This window comes from Rutilus rutilus (genome assembly GCF_951802725.1).
Source record: "Rutilus rutilus genome assembly, chromosome: 1".
NCBI classification, from domain to species: domain Eukaryota; kingdom Metazoa; phylum Chordata; class Actinopteri; order Cypriniformes; family Leuciscidae; genus Rutilus; species Rutilus rutilus.
The window spans coordinates 9,040,243-9,064,294 of NC_140209.1; the positions used below are offsets into that span (position 1 = coordinate 9,040,243).

Consider the following 24,052-nt stretch of genomic DNA (forward strand, 5'->3'; position numbering starts at 1 on the left):
TAGACAGTTGTCTACATAAAAACTGTGTTCAACAGTTTGACGCACCTCATCTGTTGGTTCAAGGTAGTTCCCTACTTGCGACTGAAGGGCAAATGTAGCACAACAGGGGCTACAGGTGGTTCCAAAGGGCAAAACTTCCCACTGATAGATTGTTGGAGTCTCAGCAGTTTTGCCATTACGCCACAGAAATCGGAGGAAAGGCTTGTCTTCATCAAGGAGACGGACTTGATGAAACATGCCTCGCACATCGCTACAAACAGCTACAGGGTGCTCCCTGAAGCGGAGGAGAACTCCCAACAAGCTTGCCCCGAGAGTAGGCCCAGGTAAGAGATACTCATTCAGAGACTGGCCTTGGAACTCAAAGGAGCAATTGAATACAATACGGTCCTTACCATTATGATGGACCATATGGTGTGGTATGTACCACGAATGAGGACTCAATTCACACTCCTTGGATGATAGTGGGGAGACGTAGCCTGCCTGCAGCAACTTCTGAATTTCAGCATTATAAGTGGCGGCCCTTTGTGGCTCTCTGGACAACCGTCTCTCCGTGCTACATAGGAGAGCCAGGACAGCTTCCTTTGGAGCATTCAACGGGGGAAGTGACTCTTTCCAGAGTAATGGGGTAGCGTATCGATTGACTCCATCCACACTAACTCTAATGGTCTTTTCTTCCAGAATACGGATGGCTTCTGAATCTTGACGCGAGCGTGTGACCACCTTATCGGATCGATAAGGCAAAACGTCCAGTTTCCACAGCTTTTCAACCTGGTTAAAGAGGTCAGAATCTGGTGTCACACAAGAAACAAAGAGACATTCCTGTGGCTGAAGACGAGGGCGAAGAAACCTTGATGGACCTTGCAATGTCCACCCAAGTCTCGTATGCACAGCTGCTGGTCCACCTTTGGGCCCCAATATCACTGGCTCCACCGGCGTGATCAAATGTGGATAGTCTGAACCTATAAGCACTAATGGTTGTGCTTGATTGATATCGTCCAAGGGCAGGTCTCTAAGATAGCGATACTTTTGCTGCAAGTCAGTGATGGGATAAGTATGCTGGACAAGACCTAGGTCCTTGGCTGTAAAGGCTCCATGAATTTGGAATGATCTGTCAGGTAGTGAAGCTGGAGCTATAGAGAAGGACACCGAACTTCCCCGTATGGTGTGAACCTCATGCCTCACAGTACGAAGAGCTAGATCTTCAACTGTACCTTGAAGGCCTAAACGTTGAGCGGCCTCATGCAGCAGAATCGTTCGCTCTGAACCGTCGTCCAGTACAGCGTAGGTCTCTAGCGACTTGTCTCCATTCTGAATCACAACTCGACTCAATTTAAGTAACACCTGCTTTCCGCTTGTAGAACGGTCAAGATACAAGGTCTGAGAAGTGGAACTCACAGGACCTCTGCCCTATGACTCTCTGATGTTGCCTTTCCCACTTGAATCTGAGCTGGCATTAACATCATGAAGAACCTCAAGATGTTTTCTATCGCATTTCTTGCACTTTGCTTTCAATGTACACTTTGAGGTCTGATGACTTCGGCCGCATCTCCAGCATCTACGACCCATTTTAATCCAATTCTCAACCTGCTCCTTGTTCAAAAGCTTAAAGTTTGAACACTGATTCATGTAATGCTGGATGGTATCGCAGAACGGACAATATCTTTTGGGCTTCTCCTGCATCCTATCTGAGGACACTGACCCTGTCTTTGAGTTCTCTACTGACTCTCCCTTATGCTCGCCTCCATGCAGAACAGTAGTCAGCTTTCGAGGTGGGAAACCATACTTCTTGTCTTTGCGGGGGGCATGTTTCTCATAATCAGGGTATGAGCTGTACTGGGTTCCCTCCACCTGCACGCGAACCTCATATTCAAGCCAATCTGCCAAGTCAAGCAAAGTAGGAATTGGAGTCTGAAGAGGGTTAACAAATCTCTTAAAGTTGGCTCTTAGGTCATAAGGTAACTTAGCTAAGAGGCGAGATACATGAGAACCGCACTTCAACTCAGTCCAACCTGAGCTACCCAACTGATTCAACATTCCAACTAATGCCCGCACACGAAGAGCGAATCCCTTGAATGCCTTTACATCACCACTCTTAATTGTGGGTCCATCCATTAAACTGGTGATCCGCTGCAATGCCAGCTGATGTGGTTGCCCATACATGTCGGTAAGAGCTCGCATAGTGTCACTAAAGGGAAAACGACTGTGACTGTAAGAATCTGCAACAAGTAAAGCATCTTCCAATTTCAAATGATCCATTAATATTTGAAACTTAAAAGATTCAGAAGCGTCGTCAGGCAGTACGTTGCCTAAAGCGAGCTTAAGTCTGGCGAACTCTCGTGGATCATCATGAATGAAATTTGGGATTGTTGGTGTAGGCCCACGATATTGCACTGGCAGCGTGTGCAAAGAACGGTTAAGATCTTGATCCAAAATTGGATATGAATGATCAGACGGATATAACCGTCCGTTGCCAGGATAGTTCTCAGTTTTAAGATTACGTTGAAATAGAGGAGAACGGTCAGCTAAGGCAGTTCCTTGCAAAGTGTGCACTCGGCCCCCATAGTATGGATCATGAAGATTTCTAATGGGCCGATACTCTGAATGCGAATGACAAGTATGTGCATCGGCAGGAGCATGACCGAAAACGCGAGGGGGGTAAGATGAAGGATGGGGCTGCAACAACATGTCATCATCATACTGACAACAAGGAGGATTCGACTGACTCTGATGCAAACCACGGACTTTAGCAACTCGGCCAGGAACGTGTTGCGATGAGTCATTCGCCCAATGAGGAGGTTCAGTATACTGAGGTGTGGACTGACCTGAATGTAATTGGCTACCACTGAGTTCACCTACTCTCTTTAGACGATTAGTAAGATCTTCAATAAGATCTTGATAACCATCACGACGTGCGTGCAGAGAATCATCCCTAGGAGGCACCAATGGCACATACTCAGATTGACCTGGATTTCGATCATCCTGATGTGAGGCCAACATACTTGTAGCCATCGGTGTAGAAGATACCTCATTTCCCGCACTAGGTGATTGCCGTGAGGGTGATGAAACCTGTAGTGGAGCTGACACAGGGGAACTAGCGATTATATCTGAAATACGTTTCACATCTTGCCGCAGCTGCTTACTCTCCTCTCTCATTTCACGAATACATGAGAGAATATCAGCATTCATTACCGTATTGACCTGCTCGTCTGCAAATGTGAGTTGCCTCTGAGGATGACTAACCTCATAGTCCTGAAGATACAACGGCTGTCGAGTAATTCTGCGTGGCCTTACCACCTCATCCTCTATCATTCCCTCTCTAAGTCTGGACATCATCGCTGAAACGGTTAAAGCATCCGGCTCGAAGGACCATTAAATGTAGAAAAGGAACTGTATTGCACTAATTACTAATACGATGCCAACCGTTTCAGAGAGTCGATTACCACATTTTGATGTCCAATGACTACGAGAGTAATGAAGAGCAGACAGAATTACTATGTTGTTCTATTTTACTTTAAGAATGTTGGATAACAAGTCAAATACAATGTGTAAATATTCACAGTCAAAAAAATCACATAAATGTAAAAGAAAATGTACATATGAAGAGCGTAGGCCTACACACAATAATAAACAAATAAACAATGAATTATTTCAACAAAGTTGAATTTCAAGGATACAGCTGGTCTGTGATTCGGCAGTGAAACAATGATTATAAGAGTCCGTGTTAGTCTCTTCGAAATGTAAATTATCAGTGATGTGAAGCTGTCGTCTCAGACCTTCCGATGAATGGTGAATCCTCTGCGACAATAAATGCAAGTAGACCTAGGATGTGTATCACTCGATGTATGACTCTCAAATGTGGTTCTACAATCAACAAATAATGTAATCAGTAACAGAAAACTGTATAGATATGCAATTAACACGGCAGAACTGCTGAGACGTTACAAGTATATAATGGCTGATCACGTATGCCGCTATTAACATAATATCTCACACGATCAGGTAACCACACTCTCATATAACAAAATATAATGTAGCAGCCGTACATCAAACTGAACAGTGAATAAGTGACACAATAATAATAAAATGAATACTCAAAATGTAACTCACAATCTTCAATGACGCACATTCGAGAATCGTCACCATGGAAACTTCAGCACGAAGTTAATACCATCTGCTGCCAATGAAGACCACAAATATTCTTTCCTGCAGTTCACAAAGTGAAGGCGCTGCAGAAAGAGATTTTAATCGATCTTATTTTCTGCCTTTCAGGGAAGATTGCAGGACTTCAACTTTCCCTCAGGATCCAAACCGAAACAATGATCCGCTCTCTCGCGCGCGCTCAGCTTAAGCCACGCCTCCTCACATTCAAATCAATGACCAACATAATAGCTGCACAGCCCTTGTAATAAATGAACATAAACTGAACATGGGCTTTTTTACACAGGACCCATATATGTGTTCACAGATCAAACACATGCCCACTTGGCCCATAAATAAACCATGCAGGACCCATATATGCATTCCCAGTTCAAACCCATGCCCACTCGGCCCATAAATGTGCCATTCAAGACCCATATATGTGTTCCCAGTTCAAACCCATGCCCACTTGGCTCATAAAAATTCTATGCAGGACCCATATATGCATTCCCAGTTCAAACCCATGCCCACTTGGACCATAAATATGCCATTCAAGACCCATATATGTGTTCCCAGTTCAAACCCATGCCCACTTGGACCATAAATATGCCATTCAAGACCCACATATGTGTTCCCAGATCAAACCCATGCCCACTTGGCCCATAAATATGCTATGCAGGACCCATATATGTGTTCCCAGTTCAAACCCATGGACACTTGGCCCATAAAAATTCTATGCAGGACCCATATATGTGTTCCCAGATCAAACCCATGCCCACTCGGCCCATAAATATGTCATGCAAGACCCATATATGTGTTCCCAGATCAAACCCATGCCCACTTGGCCCATAAATATGCTATGCAGGACCCATATATGTGTTCCCAGTTCAAACACATGGACACTTGGCCCATAAAAATTCTATGCAGGACCCATATATGCATTCCCAGTTCAAACCCATGCCCACTTGGACCATAAATATGCCATTCAAGACCCACATATGTGTTCCCAGATCAAACCCATGCCCACTTGGCCCATAAAAATTCTATGCAGGACCCATATATGCATTCCCAGTTCAAACCCATGCCCACTTGGACAATAAATATGCCATTCAAGACCCATATATGCATTCCCAGTTCAAACCCATGCCCACTTGGACCATAAATATGCCATTCAAGACCCACATATGTGTTCCCAGTTCAAACCCATGCCCACTTGGACCATAAATATGCCATTCAAGACCCATATATGTGTTCCCAGATCAAACCCATGCCCACTTGGCCCATAAATATGCTATGCAGGACCCATATATGTGTTCCCAGTTCAAACCCATGGCCACTTGGCCCATAAAAATTCTATGCAGGACCCATATATGTGTTCCCAGATCAAACCCATGCCCACTCGGCCCATAAATAAACCATGCAGGACCCATATATGCGTTCTCAGTTCAAACCCATGCCCACTTGGCCCATAAATATGTCATGCAAGACCCATATATGTGTTCCCAGATCAAACCCATGCCCACTCGGCCCATAAATATGTTATGCAAGACCCATATATGTGTTCCCAGATCAAACCCATGCCCACTTGGCCCATGCCTGTCCCTTATGGGGCCCATGTAATCAGCTCATATGGGCTTCCTATGTGGGACTCGTACTACAAAACCTACATGGGACCCGCTGATTTCACCCAGCCAAAGCCCATGCCCACACAGTACCCATGGAACCCGTAGTTAACCCATCTGGGCCCCACGTGTCATTGCTGGCTGGGTTTGCATGTCTGTCCATATGCAGGGCATTTTTTTGGTTCGTGTTTGTATCCACATCTTGTGCATTCTCCTGGTGACTTCTTGGGCTGAATAAACTCTTTTTCCTTTTTCACATTTTTCTGCTTGTGAATTTTGTGCACTGGGATTTCTATTTCTTCTTGCAGTGACTTTAATTGGTTTTGACTCACTTCACTGGCACGGCAAATATCCACTGACCTACCCAGGGTTAAATCGGGTTCCCGTAGCAACCTGCCTCTGATCTGGTCATTTGTAATACCACAAACAATTCTGTCCCTTATCAGTGACTCAGTAAGTTCTCCAAATTCGCAATCCTTCGCTTTATTCTTTAAATCTGTCACATAAGCATCAATCGACTCCGTTTGGCCTTGTGCTCTAATAAAGAACAAATGTCTCAGGTATGTCAGGTTTTTTCGTGGTTCGCAGTATTTGGCAAACAGCTCTTTTAATACCTCAAAGTCGTCAACATCATCATCAAATGTAAACGTGTTGAATACCTTGATTGCATCGTCTCCTGCGACGTGCAGAAAAGTGGCACACTTTATCTTTTCCGACTTCTCTGAGATTCCACTCGCGATTAGATACAGTTCAAATCGCTGGATCCAACCTCTCCAGTTTTCGGCTAGGTTTCCTTCCAAGCACAAAGCTCCCGGGGGCTTCAGCTGATCCATAATTTATACTTTTAACCACTTCTGACACCATGTAATGTATTGAAGACAGGAGACCGCATGTGGTTGAACTGAACTCGCTTTACTTGTGTGTTGTTGTTCTAGACAGCTGGTGAAGCAATAGCGCCTCACAGTGTTCACACAATTACACTACAACATGTCACATACATGACACCCTCTTAGTCATGGGCCCCGAGAATCGTCATCGTTTACCCCCCCTTTACAGCGCCCCAGCAAGTACACACCGACGCGTTGTGGCTTACAAGCCTTCGTCAGGATGGCCACCCTATAATAATACACCCTGACGAAGGCTTGTTAGCCACAACGCGTCAGTGTGTACTTGTCACCAGTTTTTTAATTATAAAGCCATGATGAAATTAAAGGCTTTTTAACTTTTTTTCTTATTATACTTATTATCTTATTATTCTTAATTTATTTATATTGTTTCACTTAGTATATCAAATTTTAAAACATGCCCTATAGGCGGGGGACTCTGTAAAGTGAGAAGCATGTTAAAACATGTTCATTTGACAGTTTAAAACTTAGTCTTAACTAAAAAATTACATAAAAACACAAGATAAACTCAAATATTGTTTCAATAAAAGCCATTTCTTTACTGTAGTTGTTAAAAAATGTATAAAGCTCATGAGAATGAACAAACAACACAACAAAGTCAGCAAAAACAATATCAATAAACAAAGCAATAAACACATATCTTATCCTTTAGAGTTGGTTTACAGTATTAGAGGCCATTCACCAAAGTTGCATTGACATTGATATTATATTGTATCTGTACATTTTCTTATTATTCTGCTCTCTTTGCCACTGACAGGCGACAGTACGAAAACATGTTATGAAATTTGGCAGTTATAAGGGCAGTTTCTGAAAAATAATCTAACCAAATTTATTAGTCACTCAAACCCACACACACAAACACACACAAACACACTGCACAGGTCAAATAGACCTATATTCAGTCTGTCCAATGGTTGATACAACACAGTATCCCACCGGTCACAATTGTGACCGATCATAAAACACACTTTTCCATGAAAATTTCTAAAAATTATGACTGATTGTTTCAAAGGGATACTAATGACACATGATTTGGATATTTTTGTGTCTGGGAAAAAATTGGGATTAAAGCTAGGGTAGGTAATCCTGTTCAGAAAAAAAAAACATTCCAAATTTGTTTAAACTGTCTTTATATACCAATACATAATTAAAATTTAAGTACTCTGAAAAAGAAAGTATAAAAATCGAGTGTCTGTAGACCTCTCACGACTGTTGTAAACACAGGTCATTATTTCCATTCACTCCACCCCCTCCCTTCTGGGCTCCTTCCAAAGCCACGCCCCCAAAACACATGAACGCGCGACGCCAAACGCTCAGGCTCAGCTGAAGACGCATTTATTATTTACCTGAGACGAGCGGAGAGGAAGGAGCGCAGTGCATGCAGTGACATCATGTCAGAATCACATGTAATAAAATACCTAACTTTATCACTATGAATATAAACAAATATGATGGCTTTTAGTACTCACTATCAAGCTAGCATATCGATACTGGTAAAGTTTAAAATATATTTTGTTTGATTCGGTAACGAGCTATATATATTTAGGCTATAGGTAACGAGCTATATTTATAAGGCAAAGCTAGGTTGCATTGATACACGTTTTTCCATTACCATCAGTTACACTGTGATGAAGGTGAATTTCGTGTAAGAGTCATAACATATACGGTGTTTTGCATGTAAGAGTTTCCATGATGAAAACATTGTTGACTCTGATGAGGACTAACGTTACACTCCGGTGACAAGTACCGCATCGTCGGTTCGAGGACAGGTCCACTCCGGGGTCGAGGGCTAAGCAGAGTAGGTCGTTCAAGAGTGCGGGCAGGGTCCGAGGAAGTAGTTTAGCAAAGTAGCAAAGCTGGCATTGGTACTTTTTGCTGCATTTTCTCAGCCGAGCCATTGTGCCGCAAACTCCTGCTTACTCGGTGTAGTGAGCTGAATATTTCCGGGAACGGTGACATGTGATGATGAGTGCACGCAGGGCTGTGCACGCAGTGGTGCTCGGGCACGAGACATGAAGGCATCTGATTGGTTCTTTACATTCGCACTGAATGGCAGTGATTGGTCAGAGTTTTTACTGTCCTGCAGCTGCTACAGAGGTCAGATTTTTTCCATTCCTTTTTCTGAACACATAATGTATTGACTACTATCAGAATGGAAGGACCATTTCACCCAGTATAAAAAAAAATGTTTCTGAACAGGATTACCTACCCTACCTTTAAATGGGTTAATCCTCCATCCGTTACAGTTACGTCAAAAAACGGAGTAATCAGATTATAGTTACATTTTGAAAAAAGGGGGGATACTTTCAGGATTACAATGGTTTAATTTAAAACTAAATAAATAAGTATTTTGGCATAATAACACTATATTAAGCGCTGCTTGATTATACAGTAGTTCCTGGTTCTGTTGCCAGCAATGCAAATAAGTGCAAATAACAGCTTTCTACAATCTCCTCAGACGCAGATTGAATCACTGCTGCTAGTAGAAACGATGCTGCCTGTGGGTAAAATTTTAATTCATGGAAATTCGCTGCTATTTTGTAGAAATTAGGAGAGTAGCTTTTTAGAACCCAAAAATGTCCTTTCTTAATCTTTTCTCATGTAAAGGTATGTTCAGATTCAGATTCAGTTCTCTTACGAGAGGTTCTCTCGTATTGCGTAAGGAACTTACGCTACGGGAAAAGTCATCTTTTCTCGAGATACTGAAGCCAAAAAATTATCCTTAATTTTTCATAATTTGTCAACGCAATGCAGCAGGCGGCACAGCAGAGCTAGAGCGGGCAATACTGCGTGCTCATTGGCTGCCGCGCGGCAACTGCTTAAGTCTACCAGTGAGCCCCGCGTGACGTCACGCCCAATCAGGGCGCGCGCGTCACAGCCCGCCAGAAGGGGCAGCGTCAGAGCGTATAAAAACAGGGCTCAGAGGCTTAATTCTCTGATTTCTGTCTCTTCAGCGAAGCTCTCGCATCGCTGCACTCTGAGAGAAGCCGTCGCCGTCGAAACCAGCAACGAGCCAGCCTAGGACAGCCTGAGGAAGCCGGTCGAATCTTCGTCGCCTTCAGCCTGCCGTGCCAGCTCAGCTATCCGGCGATATATCCTTTCTCGCTTGTTTTGTGTGTGTTTTTCTTGCAGCACTCACTAAAAGAGCAAGGCGTTTGTTTCAAAATGCCTCGAGTTTCATGCGGTTCATGCCGCTCTCCGCTCAGCGAGAGAGACCGCCACGTGGTCTGCGCTCTCTGCCTGGGACGTGACCATGCAGCCGTTGCCTTGTCTTCGGGCGGCTGCGAATTCTGCGAGGAACTGCCGATGTCGACCCTGCGGGCTCGACTCGCCTTGTTCAATGCAGAACCCGCTCCAACTGTCTCCGGGCCGCGTAAGAAGAAACGCCGCTCGCAGAGACCACCGGAGCCGGAGATTCGAGCCAGGCCCTCGCCGGAGCACCTCCCGCGAGCCTCGCTCTCTCCCTCGCCTCCCCCGCTTCCCGACGCGCAGCCGCCGGCTACGGCCCGCGATGCCATCGCCTCTGAGGATGAAGCGGAAGTGGACGCGCTTCTGGACAGCTGCTCTCTTCTGGCGTCAGACAGCGAAGAGTGGTCCGGTTCACTCCGCTCCGCCTCGTCTTCAAGAGAGTCTGGCAGGACCCATACCGGTGTGGACGCCGAGCTTCTCCGCCTCCTCACGAAGGCAGTCAAGCGCTTAGGCCTCGAGTGGTCCCCGCCTGCGGTGCCTCCACCGAACAGGCTCGATGGATGCTTCCTGCCCAACCGCCGCCAGTCTACAGCGTCCAGACCAGCGCCTTTTCTGCCCGAGCTCCACGAGGAACTCTCCAAAGCGTGGAACGCTCCGGTTTCGGCCAGGCTCCGCTCTTCAGCTTCAGCTACTCTCTCCCGAGTGGACAAAGCCGCGGAGAAGGGATACAACGACATCCCTCCGGTCGAACAGGCGGTCGCAGCGCACCTTTGCCCCCCATCCGCGAGATGGCGCTCAAAGTCTGCCCTCCCGTCCAAGGCCTGCAGGACTACTTCGGCGTTCGTCCACCGCGCCTTCTCGGCTAACGGACAGGACGCTTCAGCCCTGCACACGATGGCGGTCCTTCAGGCCGACCTCCTCCGCCAGCTGGACGAGAAGGGCCCCGACCAGAACACCTTGACCGACCTGCGCAGCGCGACAGATCTCTCTCTCCGCGCTACCAAGGTAGCTGCACAAGCTATCGGTCGCTCAATGGCCTCGCTCACCGTCACAGAGCGCCACCTGTGGCTGACGCTGGCCGATATGGGAGAATCAGAGCGGTCCGTCTTCCTTAACGCCCCGCTCTCCCCCACCGGCCTCTTCGGACCAGCAGTGAGTGGCCTCGTGGACCGGTTTACGGAGGTGCAGAAGGCATCACAGGCTATGAGCCTCTTCCTGCCTCGCCGCTCGAGCTCCGCTGCAGGCCGCTCTAGCACAGAGCCTCCTGCACGCAGCTCTGCCCAGCGCTCTTCCCGCCCTCCGACCACACAGCAGCGCCAGCGCGGCCGCCCTAGGTCCCGCTCAATCAGCCAGCGCAGGCCGGCCGTGTTTTATTAGGGACTTTAAGCAACAGCTGCGAATGGAACGGCTACGGCGACCGGAAGTATGCTGTCACACCGCCGTAGCCAAGAACGTAAAAATCACTAAGCAACCGTAAACAGGACAGGGCAACGCGACATTAATTCATTTATTGAGATACAAACAAAATGTAATTTAAAAAAGCAAGAGAAGGATTGCTTTTGGCATTAAATGACAATCTCTTGTCAGAAGAGGAGTTTTTACTATTGTATGATGTAAATAAGTCTAAAAACCTAGATTTACTCTCTCGTTGTAGCGACTCCGGCAAATCAGCTGTTCTCCCGTAGTAGACCGTTACAATAGAACGTCGCAAAGTAGCAGTTAAATTCGCGCATGCGCAATACAACGCCAGAATGCCGTTGCCGTTCCACCAGAAGCTGTTGCTTAAAGTCCCTAATAAAGAGTCCTGTGCCCACTCCCCCGCGTTCACACTCTGCTGTAAACACTCACGCGCACTCTCCCAGCGCAATTCGGCCGGTCACTGCTATCAGCGAGTCCCCGTCTCGCAGCACTGTCTCAGCGCGCAGCGCGCGCCCGCCACTGCAGACTCCTCGTCCCGCGCTATGCGACGGACGGGACTCAGAGGCCATTCGACCCCTAGCTATGAGTGCGAATGCATGGAAGGCTATTCCGGGTGTGTCGACATGGGTGCTGGACACGGTAATACAGGGCTATTCGCTACAGTTCAGTCGTCGGCCTCCGCGCTTTCTAGCCCGGACCGAAACGAAAGTGAACGCAGAAGCAGCCCATCTGCTGCATGCAGAGATAGCGAAGCTGCTGCGAAAAAAGGCGATAGAGAGAGTCCCTCCTTCTCTGACCGAGGTGGGCTTTTACAGCCGTTATTTCCTCGTGCCCAAGAAGGACGGCGGGCTCAGACCCATATTAGATCTGAGACATTTGAACAGAGCCCTCATGAGACGGCCGTTCAAAATGCTTACGACCAGGCAGATCCTCGCGCTAATTCGCCCGAGGGACTGGTTTATATCTCTCGATCTGAAAGACGCGTATTTTCAAATCCAGATTATACCCCGTCACAGGCCATTCTTGAGATTCGCCTTCGACGGCCAGGTGTATCAATATACCGTCCTGCCTTTCGGCCTGTCCCTAGCACCCCGCACATTCACGAAGTGCATGGATTCAGCTCTCGCTCCCCTGAGAAAACAGGGCATGCGAATCCTGAACTATCTGGACGATTGGCTCATTCTAGCGCAGTCAAAAGAGGAACTCATCTCTCACAAGATAGCGCTTCTCAGTCATCTGGAAAGCCTGGGTCTTTCGGTGAACTGGGACAAAAGCTCACTTATCCCCAGTCAGTCTATTTCCTTCCTAGGAATAGAACTGGACTCGGTGGCGATGACTGCCAGGCTGTCAGAACAGCGCGCACGCTGTGTTCGACACCTCGCCGCATCCGTCCAAAAGGGCAGATACCTCCCTCTGAAACGTTTCCAAAGGCTGTTAGGCCATATGGCATCAGCCGCAGCGGTCCTACGGCTGGGTTTACTTCGTATGCGCCCGCTACAATGCTGGCTGAAATCGAAAGTACCCCGCGGAGCATGGGTTTCGGAGAGCTCGAGTCAGCGTAACTCAGGTCTGTGTCTCAGCCCTGCAGCCCTGGCTAGCGCCCGAATGGTACCGTCAGGGAGTGACAATGGGAGCCATCTCACACCGCAAAGTGGTCTCGACAGACGCGTCCAACATGGGTTGGGGAGCGCTTTACGAGGGCAGACCAATCTGCGGCCCCTGGTCGGGCCCAGAGCGGAACCTCCATATAAACTGTCTGGAGATGTTAGCGATCGAGAAAGCTTTGAAGCATTTTCTCCCATACTTGCGGGGACACCACGTGCTAGTTCGCTCAGACAACATGTCAGTGGTGTCCTACGTGAACCGCCAGGGCGGACTCAGATCCAGAGCCCTGCGCGCTCTAAAAGAACGCCTTTTGGTCTGGGCTCAGGGCTCGCGGCGCTCGCTGAGAGCCGCACACGTGCCCGGGCACCTGAACGACGGCCCGGACAAACTGTCCAGGGACAATGTTCCCCCAGGGGAATGGGCGTTACACAGCCAGACGATACAGACGTTGTAGCTCCGCTTCGGCGAAGCGAAATTGGACCTTTTTGCCACAAGCGAGAACGCTCAGTGCAAAAGGTTCTTTTCGAAGAGCGAGGACGCACTGGCCCAGGCTTGGCCCAGTGTCCCGTTGTACGCTTTCCCCCCGATCTCAATGCTGCCTCAGGTATTAGCGAAGATCAGGGAAACACGCTGCGCAGTGCTCCTCATAGCCCCGCACTGGGAGAACCAACCCTGGTTCCCGGAGCTGGTGAACATGTCAGACACAGCCCCGTGGCCGATTCCGGTGAGGAGAGACCTTCTCTCTCAAGCCCGAGGGTCAATTCTGCATCCCCATCCAGAGCACTGGTCTCTGCATGCGTGGGTAATCAACGAATATTCGTTGATCTGCCAGAAGGGGTAGTTAACACGATCTCGCAGTCCAGAGCCCCCTGAGCTGCGCCGCTCTGTTTCTCCCTATGGGTGCTTATGTACATGTGTTGGCCCGCATTGCTGGCCACCCCTCTCCCCACTCTTCACTCCCCGGGTCCCCTCCCCCTGGAGTTGTGTGTGGATGCATGGCGCGCACGGCGTTGACAAAGGGTTCCCGTAGCGCAAGTTCCTTACGCAATACGAGAGAACCTCTTGTAAGAGAACGATACTTGGTTACTCACGTAACCTCGGTTCTCTCTAGCTCTGCTGTGCCGCCTGCTGCACTGCGTTGACAAATTATGAAAAATTAAGGATAATTTTTTGGCTTCAGTATCTCGAGAAAAGATGACTTTTCCCGTAGCGTAAGTTCCTTACGCAATACTCGTTCCCTCTCTAGAGAGAACCGAGGTTACGTGAGTAACCAAGTATCGATATCTTTATTAGTCCCCAAGGGGGCAATTCAGTTCTACAGCCAACCCATCCAATAAGGTTAAAGTTCAAATTATTAACACACAATAAATATAGAATGTAAAGTTAAAAAAAATGTATACAAAAACAACCACACCCAAATACACACACACAGCACAACACACACATTCACCTGCGAGTGACAGAACAAAGCAATGGAATACAGAGCCATTTTATATAGTTATGAATTATCATTATTATCATTATTATTAGTATTCTTTTAGAATGTGCTGCATATGAAAGGGAGAGACAACAGTTAAGTCAAGAGCTACGATGGATGGGAGTTGATACAATTTCAATATAAGTATTGTTAGGAAATGGGTCAAGACAATGAAGAATTCATGAATTAATATTTAAATATCTAAATAAAACAGGAATAATAAATAGAATTTTTTTTTTTTCCAAAGCCAAGTATACTCCACACTCCAGATCAGTAGGTGGCTGAAATGCACCATTTATGTTGGTCTGCCAATCCGCCATTAAACACCAGAAGAAGAAAAAGAAAAGTTTCACCGTCGAGTCTTCTGAGGTGAGGAGAGCAGTTCACGGTATTTCTCACATTTACACAACCATCACGCACACTTTATACAGTTTGATTAAGCGACAGACTCATTTCTGTATTGTTTTCATCGATCACAGCAATACTTGTGCGTCTTTTCTGGCGTCTTCCTTCTGAAATAAACATTTAGTGCAGCAGCAGCGAGCATGAGGAGAATATGTTGAGTTCATTCAGACCTGAGCGATGTTGAGTTCGTTTGTGTGATTGTCTCGATGTTTGGTGTGAGAACTGTTACTGAATGTCGAGTCGAGAGTTAAAGTTTGAGATCTGTGAGAGGAATTGATGTGAATTGATCTCTTACTTTACGTTGAGCCTATAATGAGCCACGTGAGACATTAAATCAACTCTTAAATGTTAATATTATAAATGAATAGCGCTTTACTCTTTGAACAATATTACTTTGTGATGCTCTTTATTTTTAAACGTTTTATGATCAGTTTCAGCGCACATAAAATGTAATATTTAACAATTTAAGTACTTCGTGATTGTCATAAAATGTAACTATTCAAATGTACATATTATGCTTCTGTAATTATTTATCTGTAGAGCAGTTTAACAGGCTTTTATCAGGTATCCTGACTCAAATAATGTGTTTCTAACAGCAAACACTCAGAATAAAGTGAGATGATCTGCTGATGATCCTGAATGGCTTGTTGAATGAGTGTTGATAGTCTGAGGCTCATCAATATTAACAGATCTGCAGCAGGCTGAAAACACTCTTTCCCTTTCGTGGTCACTCCGAGTTACGTCGGATGACGACGATTGGGGTTTCGCTTAGAAGCCTATCACCTTCGAGTATATAAAACGAGCCAATGGCAATGAAATGCCATGGGTCTGCGGAATTTGCATAGCGTATCTCCGCCCACCGCAGGGGGTATAAAGGAAGTACGCTGGCATAATGCAGATATGTTTTCGCTTCGGAGCCAAGAGTTTTCTTCACTCCTACAAGCCATTCTGTATCATCTTCACTCTACGAGACGAGCGGCTCTTCAGTGTGTTTGTGTGATGGCGTATTCCAGCGAGATCGCATTGCCTGCTGCTGATCTGTGCAGTGATCTGCCGACAGTGAGTGTGTTTCTCCCTGGGCGCTTCAGCACATTGCTGAGCTTTTCCTTTCTCTAAAAGAGCTGCACGCGGCACGTCTTTTTCAAGACGGTTCGCCCGTGTATTACTGGATGTGGGCGCGTGACTCATCTGTTTAACGGTCGCGAGCGCTGTTTTGCGTGTTGGGCTTAATCGCGCTCGGCAGCGCTCGTGGATGAGTTATGTTTTCATTACGGGAACATGACCATCGCGATGTTTATAGATCGAGACTCAATGATCTTTGTGTGAGAGTCCCCTCTGCCACACCCCAATCTATCTCTTCCTAAAACGTGAAGGATACTTTGGCTGGTGGCCAGGGTGATCTGAGGGTTATAGTGTGGCATAATTCCGACGAGCTTTCCTCGGGCCACGCCCCCCTCCACATCGCAAACTGTGGAGCTTCCGTGTGTGCCTGGTTCCTCTCAGGGACCCAGTGTTTTCATTCGGGACTCCAGCAGATGGTGTCATGTCACTCACAGCATCATAAGGCGGGCTTGATTCCTCTGGAAATGAGGATTCGACTGCGCTGCCTCCCTCGGGAGTGTCAGCGTTAGTCGAGTCAGATCCAGAGCTGATGGCCATGCTTTCCCGGGCAGCTGAAATTATCGGTTGGAGTGGCATCCTCCCCCCGAGCGCTGTAGGCTTCCCGGATGTGCATCAGGACGCTTCCGGCCTGCGGGAGTCCACGTGACTTTTGCGGCCCGCGGGCGTCCTCCGCCTTCGCTGCCCTTGATCGTGGGGCGATCCTGGTCTGTATGTTCTCTGTCACTATTATGACACAGGCATGCAGTCCTGTGTGTCGCCTTCGCCTTCGAGGCAGTGCTGACTCTGGAGTTCTGTCAGAACCGCCCGCAGTGGAACGCTGGTCCTTCCCTGGCCAACACTGACAGAATGCGGAAACTCGACCACGCCCCCTTGCTGGGACGCTATGCCTCCCATGCCTGGCCTGGTCATTCCGCCACGCACACTACTGACCTCGCTCTCGGGCGACATCGGTACCTGCGTGTTCCTGGGTCAGGTGGTGTCCACAAGAGTGGTCCAGTTATGGGCTTAGCCAGGTTGATGTGAGGGGGTCTGGGAGTTCACTTTCTCAGCTCCCCCATGTCCCAGGCTGGGCTCTTCGGCGGGGTGGCTTCGGCCACCAGAAGCAGACTGAGGCGAGCACATTCTGCCCCGACGCTTCGCTGCTCAGCCGTCGGCACAGAATCCTCAGCCTGCCCACCGCCGAGGGCGCCCTCCCGCGGCTCCCGCTCCTCCCGCACGGCCCCAGTAGCAGCCTTCATCTGGGCCGCGTCGTGGAGGAAGCCGCAGGAAGGCGCCACAGCCCTCTCCAGCCCCGCCGCCCGCTAAACGCCAGGCCAAGCGGCGCTCCTGAGACGGGCTGCTCAGGGTTGGCTTCAATTCTGTCCCAGGAGCTGGTAGCAGGGCCACTCCTTCCCCCGGTGGAGGGCCGGGGGAGAATCTTTTGTTCTCCACTCCCCGCTGCTCGTCCAACGACAAGCAGTACTCTGATGTGGTTGAAGACAGAATTGAATTCCCCAATCCTGAGCCGACAGAGTCCGAGGGCCGCAGAGCGGGTCCCGCCACTGCCGCCCTCCTCTGTCCCAGAGGTGCGGGATGACAGCACGCGCCGCCCACGGGCCACGCTCCTCTCATCCCCCTCTGTCGCCAGACCCCTGCCAGAGCACGCCCCCGTGGGACGCGCGCCCTCCCCTGGCCTCCTCTGGCAGGACGCGGTTAATGACCGTGCCCCCGCACAGGGCCGCTATGCCACCCTCGCCGGTGCCGGTCATTCCGCCTCGCTGCCCCACCGACGGTACGTCTGTGGTTCGTATGACCCCGCTGGTGCACTTTCTGGAGGCCTGGCTAGAGCTTCCCAGACTGTCCCGCTGGGTCGCGAGAACCATCAGGCTCGGCTACGCGATTCAGTTCGCGAGATCTCCTCCCCGCTTCAGGGGAGTCCGCTTCACTATGGTCGGTGGCAATGCCCCTGTCATGAGAGCGGAGGTCGCCACCCTACTGGCGAAGGGTGCGATCGAGATTGTCCCTCCAGCCGAGATGAAGTCCGGCTTCTACAGCCCTTACTTCATTGTACCCAAGAAGTCCGGTGGGTTACGGCCAATCCTCAACCTGCGCGTCTTGAACCGCTCCCTTCACAGGCTGCCGTTCAAGATGCTAACGGCCAAACACATCCTCCAGTGTGTGCGGCCGCAGGATTGGTTTGCAGCGATCGACCTGAAGGACGCCTACTTCCATGTCTCCATTTTACCTCGACACAGACCGTTTCTACGGTTTGCTTTCGAGGGGCAGGCATACCAGTACGCGGTTCTCCCTTTCGGGCTAACCCTGTCTCCTCGCGTCTTTACGAAGGTCGTCGAGGCAGCCCTTGTTCCCCTCCGGGAACACGGGGTTCGCATCCTGAACTATCTCGACGACTGGCTGATCCTAGCTCACTCTCGAGACCAGGTTTGCGAACACAGGAACCTAGTGCTCCGGCACCTAGCTCGTCTGGGCCTTCGGGTCAACTGGGAGAAGAGCAAACTCTGCCCCGTGCAGAGGATCTCTTTTCTCGGTATGGAGGTCGACTCGGTCGCCATGTGTGCGCAGCTTACGAGCGAGCGCGCGCAGTCACTGCTGACTTGTCTTCGTCAGTTCGAGGGCAAGAGTGCGGTTCCACTGAAACTTTTCAGAGGCTCCTGGGGCATATGGCATCCGCAGCCGCAGTAACGCCGCTGGGATTGCTTCATATGAGACCGCTTCAGCTTTGGCTTCGCGATCGAGTCCCGAGGTGGGCATGGCAACACGGCACGCTCCGAGTCCCAGTGACTCCAGCCTGCCGTCAGACCTTCACCCCGTGGACGAACCTCAATTTTCTACGGGCCGGAGTGCCCTTAGAACGAGTTTCCCGGCATGTTGTTGTATCAACAGATGCCTCCACCACGGGCTGGGGCGCCATGTGCAATGGTCATGCTGCCGCGGGCTCCTGGACAGGACCCCAGCGCCTTTGGCATGTCTATTGCCTCGAGTTGCTGGCTGTATGTCTCGCCCTGCACTGCTTCCATGCGCTGCTCAGGGGTCAGCACGTACTAGTCCGATCAGACAATACCGCAACAGTAGCGTACATCAACCATCAGGGTGGTCTACGCTCCCGCCGTATGTCGCAACTCGCTCGCCACCTCCTCATATGGAGTCAGAAGCATCTGAGGTCGCTTCGAGCCATTTATATCCCGGGACACCTGAACCAGGCGGCCGACGAGCTGTCTCGAGTTCGGCCTCTCGCTGGAGAATGGCGACTCCATCCCCAGACGGTCCAGCTGATTTGGGATCAGTTCGGCGACGCACAGGTAGACCTGTTTGCCTCCCACAACTCGTCCCATTGCGACCTGTTTTATTCCCTGACCGAGGGCACGCTCGGCACGGATGCACTGGCGCACAGCTGGCCGCGGGGCCTTCGCAAGTATGCGTTTCCCCCAGTGAGCCTTCTTGCGCAGACCTTGCGCAAGATCAGGGAGGACGAGGAGCAGGTCATTTTGGTTGCCCCGTATTGGCACAACCGGACCTGGTTCTCCGAACTAGTACTCCTCGCGACAGCACCTCCCTGGCCAATTCCTCTGAGGAAGGACCTCCTTTCTCAGGGACGGGGCACCCTTTGGCACCCTCGTCCCGATCTTTGGAACCTCCACGTGTGGCTCCTGGACGGGACGAGGCAGGTTTGAGTACCCTACCACCTGCGGTGGTGGCTACCATCACTTCCGCTAGAGCATCGTCCACGAGACATGCCTATGCGTTGAAGTGGAACCTCTTTGTCAACTGGTGTTCTTCTAAACATCAAGAACCCACGAAATGCCCCATCAGTGTCGTGCTTTCCTTCCTGCAAGAAGGGTTGGAGCGAAGGCTGTCTCCCTCCACCCTGAAAGTGTATGTTGCCGCCATTGCCGCACATCACAAAGCAGTTGATGGTAAGTCTTTGGGGAAGCACGACCTGATCGTCAGGTTCCTGAGGGGAGCGAGGAGACTAAATCCTCCTCGTCCTCCCCTCGTACCCTCTTGGGACCTCTCAGTGGTTCTAACTGCCCTGCAGAGTGCTCCATTGAGCCTTTACAATCAGTGGAGCTTAAGTTCCTGTCAATGAAGACAGCGCTCCTGGTTGCATTGGCCTCCATCAAGAGGGTAGGGGACCTGCAGGCATTTTCGGTTGACGAAGCGTGCCTGGAATTCGGGCCGGCTAACTCTCACGTGATCCTGAGACCCCGGCTTGGATACGTGCCCATGGTTCCTACCACACCCTTTCGAGCAGGTAGTGAACCTGCAAGCGCTGCCCTTGGAGGAGGCAGACCCAGCCTTGGCACTGCTCTGTCCAGTACGCGCCCTTCGTGCTTACGTAGACAGAACGCGGTGTTTCAGGACCTCAGACCAGCTCTTTGTCTGTTATGGTGGGAAGCTGAAGGGAAAGGCTCTCTCAAAGCAAAAGTTATCACTCTGGTTAGTGGATACCATTGCTTTGGCATACCAGCAGCAAGGCCGTCAATGCCCCCTTGGTGTGAAAGCCCACTCCACTCGTAGTGTGGCTTCCTCTTGGGCTCTAGCGCATGGCGCCTCGCTAACAGACATTTGTAGAGCTGCAGGCTGGGTGACACCCAACACATTCGCGAGATTCTATAATCTCCGCGTAGAGCCAGTTTCTTCTCATGTACTCGCTTCAACCAGCCGGTGCTAGATTCTGCTCAGGTGTCTTCGCTTGCTCGCCATTCCTCTCCACGGACGGGATACGTGCGATTTTCTTCTCAGGTGAGTCTGATAAGCTCTGAGTTTCCTCCAGCACTGGTGACGTCAACGCCTGACTTATGCCATTCTGCCATAACGCAGCTTTTGCGCTTGACTAGGTGCCTCCATGTGCATGGTTCCCCCTCTGGGCGACCCCCACATGTGTATTCCACTGTAAGTCTCCTTGTGAGCGTGTGTCTTTCCCTTGGCAAGCCACCTTGCCACCCCTGGGGTTTAAAATTCCACCTGCGGCTGGACACCCCAGTGATTTTCCATATGCATCCCTCTGGGTCATATGTGTATTCTAAGTCCCCCCCATCAATGGCTGGGCATAATTGCATATTTCTCTCTGGAGATATGCTTCCCAGTGTACCTTGGTATCCCTGTGTTAAGTAGGACTCCTTCGTTCGTGCTAGTCTCACAACAGGGAGCTCAGACTTACGCAGGGCACTGGAAGACAGCCGAGGTGGCGTGATTAGACTGGAACCCCAATCGTCGTCATCCGACGTAACTCGGAGTGACCACGAAAGGGAACGTCTCGGTTACGGATGTAACCCTCGTTCCCTGAGTGGGAACGGAGACGTTACGTCTTCCTGCCACTTCCGCTGTACCGCTGAAAAACGCCTGAGTTCAGTCTCGGCTCCTCAGCGAAGACATATCTGCATTATGCCAGCGTACTTCCTTTATACCCCCTGCGGTGGGCGGAGATACGCTATGCAAATTCCGCAGACCCATGGCATTTCATTGCCATTGGCTCGTTTTATATACTCGAAGGTGATAGGCTTCTAAGCGAAACCCCAATCGTCGTCATCCGACGTAACGTCTCCGTTCCCACTCAGGGAACGAGGGTTACATCCGTAACCGAGACGTTATTTCATGACAATAGTTCCTGTTTTCACCTCATTTATTAGATCTCCTGTAAATTTGTCATCAGTGAAGCTCCTCCCACTGCAATTCTCCAATAAATGCTGTAAATTCCCATCAGCTACAAGTGAAGACGAGCATCAGAGCATCAGGAAGAGCTGAAATCTGCAAAGACTGAGTTTATTAAAGAGGACAGTGAGAACATGAGTGATCCAGAACCCTGCAGAATGAAACACACTGAAGATCCTGAAGAACAAAGAGGTTGGTGTTTATTCTTCATTCATTCATGATGCTGAATAACATTCATGTTAGGAACATTCAAGCACTTCAGCACATTTATATTTCAACAGTTACACTATTTATTTATTGTTTATTTAACAGGGACAAATGCATTGAACATTGATTTATAAAGAATACAAAGTAGATGCCATGCATGCAGGTTTATATAGTCATGACTAATTTGCAAACCCTGTCCCTGGTTAGGCTTGTAAAATTAAAACAGAAATTACAGAGTATTGAATTTAAAAGATTATAACTATTAAAATACATACAATAAATACATCCTATACATGCAATAAGATATGGGCTTAAATAGAAGTAGAAATCTAGACACATTTAACAATACAAAATCACGAAACTTTATGTTTGTATGCGTTGTGTTGTATCCTGTACAGTCAGTGTTCACACAATTGTTTCAGTTTCAGCCATTGCTGTAAATGTGCATTAAAAACCTTGAGCTCTGTTAATGTTTTCCACAATTTTATGCCTTTTACTGAAAATGATGTCTGACCAAATGTTGTTCTACGTTTTGCGGCTGTACAGTTTCCACTTATTGTGCCTCTAGTTCTTATTCCGCTCTTTTGTTTCACTACTAGTTGACAGAATATTTCTGGTGCAAGGTTGTCAACACATTTAAAAAGTAGGTTTAGAAATTAATAATTTACAAAATTGTCAAAACTCTAAACATTATGCTTCCTTAGAATGAGGCAATGGTGCCATCTTACAGGTTTCTGGTCCATTACTTTTAATGCCTGTTTATATAATGACCTAACGGGTGTAATTGTTGTTTGATTGGCCTGAATCAGTTGAACTGTTTGCCATATTGATGGCGTTGGAATGGACATATTAGTGAGAAGGAAATCTTAATATATAGTGACTCTGTGGCAGCTCTTATAAGCATGAAGACAGGTGTAACTAAAAGTCATCTAGACATTTTTATGAAGTGTTATTTGTGAACTCAAGACTCGTTAGACAGGGGAAAAATGACATATTTCTGTGGGTCCCTGCACACTCTGGAATTCAGGGAAATGAGAAAGCGGATAAGGTGGCAAAAGAAGCAGTTAAAAAAGGAGATTAGAGGGGAAAGGTGTGGAGAAGTATAAAGCAACAGAGCTGGGATAATGCAATAAAAGGGAGACATTTACATTAAATTCAAAGCAAAGTATGTATATCAAGAAGTAGGGGAACAAAGAGGAAAGAGCAGGTGATAATAAGCAGACTGAGAATTGGGCATAGCAATCTTAACGGTACACTGTTAATTATAGGAAAACATCCTACAGGAATGTGTAAGCATTGTCAGGAAGCTGAAAGAGTAGAACATATTCTTACAACATGCAGGAAATTTGCACAGGAAAGAAGAGAAATGATAACACAGTTAAAAAAAATAGGACGGGTAGAAAATACATTAAAAAGTTTATTGGGGTATGGAGAGAGTGCGGAGGGTAGGAAATGGTTATTTGTTTTTTTGAGGATAACTGGATTAGATAGGCGGATTTAGTATGAATGAAAAAAAAAAAGGATAAATAAAACCGAAAGGTGGCAGTAATGCAACTCAAAGGATGCCAGCTGCTGTAAAAATCCAAAAAAGAAGATGAAGAAGAAGAAGAAGAAGAAGGTTTCGTTTTGAGTTAGTAGTGAGAGAGTGACCACGGGCAGCACATCGTAGATATTTCTGAAGTGCATAGTTGTCTTCTGTGCCGTTATCTGTGCATGTGTGCGTTCAGAGACATGTGAGTACCCTGGTCTTAATGTTTACATATACAGTGCTATGCATACGTTTAGACACCCATGCTAAAGTTGACTAAAGAGAGGAATAAAAAAACCTCCTTTGGAAATTGAATAATGCCTTAATGCCTTAATTTAAAAAATTTAAGGACACCAAATTTCTTTGTGAATAAATAATTTATCTGTCAGAATATAAAGAAATTCCAACACAAAGTGGCTTTTTCTCTCTGTCCTTTATTTAGGTAATGAATGAATAAAACAAAAAGAAAGAAAGAAAACCAGCGCTGGGAAGCTCAGAAAAATAGCTCAGCTTCCAGTATTCTGAACAAAGAATATATACTGAAAATGTATAGGGAGTATCACAATCTTAACCAATGAAAAGATCCATGATATCATATCATATCAGATATACTTATATAACAGTCCTATAAATGGTAAATATCCGGTAAAGTTTCCTTCTGAGCCTTGTGGTCCGAAAGCTTTTCTATACCATTTATGGAAAAGAACGAGAGCCCTTCTCCTTCACAATCTAAGGGTCCTCTCTAATGTAAAACAGATGTTGCCTTACATACATACAAAAGGAA

The 24,052-nt window shown here is 48.1% G+C and overlaps 1 protein-coding gene across 2 annotated transcripts in view; it reads left to right on the top strand.

Annotated features, from left to right (window-relative positions):
- LOC311287137 (galactose-specific lectin nattectin-like) overlaps positions 1-24,052 on the top strand; it is a 127,712-nt gene that overhangs the window by 84,750 nt on the left and 18,910 nt on the right. Inside the window, exon 1 of one of the 2 annotated variants that reach the window (XM_084403761.1) lies at positions 23,338-23,473. The exons of the other annotated variant lie outside the window; for it this stretch is intronic. The gene's annotated coding sequence lies outside the window, so the exon portion shown is untranslated. Of the gene's footprint in view, positions 1-23,337; positions 23,474-24,052 lie in introns of those variants that run through there. 2 annotated transcript variants of the gene reach the window in all.